Below are 6,000 nucleotides of genomic sequence, written 5' to 3'. Positions count from 1 at the left end.
CAAATTCCTGAGGCGCTTTTGAAATTATAGAGCAAAATGGATCGTGACTGAATGACTCAAGAAAAGAGTTTGAAACAACTATTGAGGTAAGTAATTCCAACGATGACTAACAGGACTAGGGAAATGTCAAGATCTGAATGGCTGATATGGGCCAAGCAAATCAAAACAGTGAATCGTCTTGTGAACAGGGCCTAAACAAAGCTCTACTTACCTCTTATTCTCAGCGCTACACAACGGATTCTGCAGCCTATAGACGTGACGAGAGAAAGGAGGGGCAGAGAGGGAGGGAAAGGGGAGGCACTAGGACCTGTTGGCTCCTGCAGTGGAGGTCAGGGGAGTAGCTATGGGACTCCAACTTTCAGAACAATCAATTTCCCTTAAGAGAGAGTGGGAGCAGGGCTGGAGTGGATGGCACAGGACCTGGATACTCGCATTTTGTAATGTTGAACAAGACCGGGCTTTGGGGATAAACCTGTGAAGAGTGTGAGATCTGGAATACAACTAACTTGGGGTTTTGACGTCTCACAAACTTGAGAGGAGAGCAGCTGTGAGGTAAGCAGCACTGGGTGCTGATGTCTGATATTATGAGTTTTGTGGAATGCTTGTGAATGGACTTGCTACCTGTCAACAAGCAAAGGGGAAGCTTTTAATCTGAAATGAGCCCGTATCCTATGACAGGAAGACTCAAGGTGCTGTTGACAAGAAAAGCAATGCATGCATTGAAAAGAAATAACTTGAGTGATATACTAGATGGTATCTAGAGGGGAGAGGACAAGCAAAAGTGGGGCTTAATTCATCAACTTCAAACAGTTAAAGGATTTATAAAAAATAAAATAAAAAGAGAAAAAGGAAACCCCAAGCTGTTTCTGAATGAATTCCAAACCAAATTGTGTGGTTTGGAAAAGAATAACATGTGGTTTTATGAAACCTCGAGTGTTTTGGGGTGTTCATCTCGCATGAAGAGATGAACAAGTAAGTCTGATAGGTGATGGGGGACCTCTAGACTTTGGAGAAGTATTCTTTTCTAAACTAGAGACCCCTAAAACATAAAACCTCTCACTTCTTCTTTCTCTGTTTCTTTCCATCTATCCGTCATGCCACTCATGTTACACAACCAGAGGGTCTCGCTGTCGTTGCCTCATTCCTCTCTGAGACATGGAACATTTTTTTATCATTTTCATCTGGGCAGGAGCTGTGGTTAGCATGTCAGCCGGCTTGAGGACCGCAGTTGAAGTCTGAATACGAGAACAGCAGGAAGAAATCAGCACAGACATGCTTCCCAGGCAGAGGGATTTTATGAATATTTTGGCAGAATGATGTAATAGATGAGTTAAGTTGGAACATACAAATACGACGCGTCTCTTTAATGCATAAGGAACTGAAAACCATACCGTCCAGAACAGGTTGGGCAATTCAGTCAACATCTGTAAAAGATAAAGTCCCGCTTGAATCCAGCACAAAAAGAATAAAACAATAGGTGTTATTATGTACTGCATATAATGTATCTCTTGATATTATCCCAGAACTGCTTGCCTTGGTGTCTCGGTCCAAATGCAAGCTGACGGCCCTCTGAAATCGGCTTGGATAGAACCCAAAGTTTACTTGACACTGAGTGAGTGAAGCCTTTCAAATTCCCAGATGCTCTCTTGTCCCGAGGCAGATGGACAGTGCTATTTTCCTTCCATACAATGATGTTGGCTATTATTATTCATGAGCAGGGTCAGGTTTCCCATTGAGCCTGAATTAAAGGTTTCTCTCTGTAGATCTGTGCTCACGTAGCGTAGCGTGCCGCTGTGGTAATGAGAGGTAATGAGGGCTTCTAATGAGGCAGGTGGGCCACTGCCAGCAACTCCCCTGGGTGTTTAAGTTACCCAGGCTGACGACTCGAGCCTATAGTTTAGTACCAGCAATGGCCGTGTGTATATAAAATAACCCATTGACTATATAGCCTGATAAGACCACACTGACCATCTGGCCAAACAAAATAGATGAGGTGGATCTAGAACTACTCACCCAACATTCCATGTTCACACACAAAATACTTTTGCAGACCAATAGCTGTGCTCAGCCTAAAAACCTGACTCTGGGGTCCTGTTTGACTCTCCCTGGCACCCGGCTGAGATGGTCTGGAATATATAGAATCTTCTGATGGACAGCCCTAGAACTCTTGTGTGCACTGCCAAGACAGTTTTATGAGTTTTTTAGAGCTTGCTTTGGAGCGCTTCTGTTTAGGATAAGCTGTGTTTGTTTGTGCAGAGAAGGCCGACCTCCGACAGAGAGCAAAATTTAATGCCCCTTATGGCCACACAAGAGCTTGAAAATGGTTCCCATGGTGATTCACGCAACATTTGAGTAGGGAGGTGAAAATGATAAATGAATAGAATGACTGTATAATGAGGTACGAAGCTGGAATCCATCAACGTCAGTAAAGAAGTGCTAAAAGATAACAAAAACGTGTGCTTTACAAGCATGACTGTTGGTACAGGTTAAGTCAGACGAATTCTGCAAATTTGCATTACAAGTTTATGCATAATTATTAGTAGATCGTTGCAATGCCAGAATTCACATATCTTTTAAAGAGCAGTTCAACCTCAATGTGTTCTCCTTTGGGGGGGGGGTTATTTGGATAAAACTAAGTAAATTAGATCATGCAATGACATCTAAATGTAAAAACGTATGTCTTTGTACGAAGAAGACGATTGTTTACATGTCCAGACAGATGCTAGAATGTATTCATGAAATCATTCGCGAGAAGCCTATAAGCTCACTCCAAAAATCTGTGTCTCATTTAGAACCCTGATGCGATTTCGGTCAACATGTTCATAGGATATTATTCCTCTGTTCCAAATACATCATACAATTATTTGTAAAGCTATGAATTTCATCCCAAGTGCTTGACAATACTTACTTTACTTTTTTTTGCAGGAATTACACAATTAAAATGTGCCGCAGCTTTGTTTCTCTCATATTTATATTCAAGACAACAGCTGTTTTTTAAATGATTTCAAATTTTTGACTTTTAAATGACATTGGCTCTGAAAAGTTTGAAATTATAGTGCAAAGGTTTCTATTTTGCTTTTTTTCAATGTAAACTATATTATTAGTCAGCACAGACATTTCAGTGAAGTTTCAGTAAATTCAATGAGGAGAAACTGTTGTTGCTACCTATTTTACATATTGTTTCACATATCGTTTTATTATTGAAAAGAATATCACATCACATTGTTTTGAACATTAAAATTAAAGTTTTTCTATATTTTTTTAGGCACTTTGTTCTTTTGGTTTAAAGTTGAAGCAATGTCACAGAATGTGACATGTTGGTGTAAAATCTGTGAATTGATGTGGAATCTCCACATTATTTATTACATGGAATGCCCTCTGATTTTCATCCAGTTGCTGTGCTGGCTGATACAATTCTCTAAATAACGCCTGTAGTTTTGCTGTGGTGTAGGGTGGTATTTAATTTTATTCATCATTACTTAAAAAAAACAACAAGAACATACTGTTTATTCGTCTGTAAATCGTCCGTTATTGTCTCTGTGTAAACTACAAAAACGCGAATTTGTTAAAACAGTGAAGTCAACCGCGTGTATTACGTGTTCAGTCTATTGGAGCGTAGTGTTTCTTTACAACGTGACATCGCCATCTACTGGCCTGGCCTGGATAATACAACGATTTTAGTCATTTTCGCGGATCCGAGAACGGGACTCGTTTTGATAACGTTGTCGTCTGTATGTGAAAAACGCAAAAGGAAAACATTTTCTGTTTTTGGTACATCGCTGTCATGTAAATGTACCCTTATTCTTGGAATCCACTGTTTGTACTTCATATTTTGCAAACTCTGTCATTTTCTTTGTTCTGTATGTTAAAGGTTACATCTATGCCTCTCACAGATGTTCCCTTTCGTTCAGCTAAAACACAAGCATGTTTCATCTAATCCTTGAGAGCTGAGGATGTGCACAAGTGACTAATGATTCATTTTCGGGTCGACAATCTGCACTAAAATAACAATTGGGAGAAGTTTGCTTAACAGGTGATATATGCCCTAATTTGACATACAGTATAACAACCGCAAAGCATGATGCCCTTGCCTGCACCCCACCCACTGCATTTCTGTTTTTATTTCATGGACAGATGACATGTTTTGCAGTGCTTGTCTCTACATGAGATTGTCTCCAAAACATACACTGAACTGGCACACACAATCTGCAGGCTTTGAACCAGCCGCAACCACTTTCCCCTTGTGGGCCCTGACTTTACATTACTACTTTGTCTTTTGCTACTGCAGGTGGGTGAGTAGACATGTACTTTCATGTTTAAGATTAACAGATGATTCAGACAGCTGTGAGAATATTTACTGTTATCGTGTAGCTTAATGAATTGCTCACCAAATGCGTACATTGGTAGTTGGTGCAAACCGTGTCCATGGGAGTTATCAACATGAAGATTTTAGGTTATATAGTATGTGAATGAATACGGATACCTTGAGTCTTGTAACTGGTCACTATTTCCATTTTTAATCACCTTGACTTCATTTTAAACTTAAAGTACAAATATGTCACGTCATTCAACTAAAATGGACACAAAAGTTGAATACATATAAAAAAATTTTTTTAAATATAGCAAAATATAGCAAAATGTAGTTACACCACAGATCACGTCAACTACCCACATTAAAAGCATTCCTGTGTTTCACACAAATTCAAATCACTTCAATATGCAAAAATACGTATGCCACTGAGCAGAACACGATAACTACTTCCTATACAAAAGCTCCCATCACACTTTTCATGAAATTAGATCTTGTGGATGATTCAGTTCATTCAAATCAATGCAACAACTAATATAATACTTTTAGTAGTTTTGTTTGTTTCATAAATAGTAATAAAAAGGAAAATTGCAGACAATTCCAATTTTGACAATTGTAAACTAAGGAGCAAATTCACTAAACTGCTTCTGTGCAGCAGTTGTTACATTTTCAAAAGTGTTTCTTCAAATTTGGGAACTTTTATATCACAGTGGGTTGGATTTAATTAAAACTAACAGATTTTAGATTTTCTTTTTGTTACATTAAGTTTACATAATTTTTTTTTGAAAAATTTGCACAAATGACAGAAAACGCCTGTAATGTCTGTTGGATATTAAATCAGTCAGAGTGTGTTTTAGGGAGTTTATTTTCTAAATCTTCTAAATGAACTGCATTCGGCTCAGTTTGTGTGAGTTTGTTTTTGCGAGATTTTGCTCAGATTGTTTGCTCTGTTACAATTTGTGATTCCTTTAGTCAACGTTTGCACTGGTTACGGATAGATTGCACTAGTAGATTTCCTTCATAATGTCTGACAATATGTGTGACTCCTTGCTAACTTCTCACAAAAGGAGTTCCACATTGGATTCACAGCCTTGAGATCTATGGGATCTACTGCAACCTCCCACATTTCCGCTATGTGTGGCCTAAGAAGAATTATCACGCACCTTTACAGAGCATGTCTGGCCATTCGTGTCTGTGTGAACCTTCTAGCCTGAGTCATTCTGTTGGCACTCACAGCTGCTCAGCATGATTGGTTGTATGGCTTTAGAGCTCATTTCCTGCAGTCATAAACGCTCACTAGCAACAACCTGTAGACGGTTGTGTGAAGCCTTCTTACCTGCTTACACCTCCAGGCTATTTGAAGAGATGTCGATGTAGATCTTTTGCAAAAACGTTTTGCTGACCCATAGAACGTAGTTAGTCATGCTATCCAATGGATCACTGGTTTTCACTAGCTGGAACAGCTCCTCATTACAATAAGCCTAATTTTGTGTTTGCATTGAGATGTTATCATTCTAACAACAGTGTTTCTATGCATTATCTAAGGCCAGAAATCTCACAGAACAGGTCTCTGGCTCATAACATAACAACAATGCAGACGTATAGCTTGACTTCTACTTTAGAAGCACCAACGATCCTAGATTACAGTCTCAACATCAACACTTGTTTATTAGGTGGCTCTCTGGAATACT

The 6,000-nt window shown here is 39.0% G+C and overlaps 1 protein-coding gene across 2 annotated transcripts in view; it reads left to right on the top strand.

Annotated features, from left to right (window-relative positions):
• Positions 1 to 410: 410 nt before the first annotated feature.
• ngfa (nerve growth factor a (beta polypeptide)) overlaps positions 411 to 6,000 on the top strand; it is a 41,874-nt gene continuing 36,284 nt past the window's right edge. For both annotated transcript variants that reach the window (XM_084429025.1, XM_084429026.1), the window contains exon 1: positions 411 to 552. The gene's annotated coding sequence lies outside the window, so the exon portion shown is untranslated. The remainder of the gene's footprint in view (positions 553 to 6,000) is intronic.

The sequence above is a fragment of the Rutilus rutilus genome (assembly GCF_951802725.1).
Source record: "Rutilus rutilus genome assembly, chromosome: 13".
Classification (NCBI taxonomy): domain Eukaryota; kingdom Metazoa; phylum Chordata; class Actinopteri; order Cypriniformes; family Leuciscidae; genus Rutilus; species Rutilus rutilus.
This window is presented reverse-complemented; position numbering and strand designations above follow the sequence as displayed.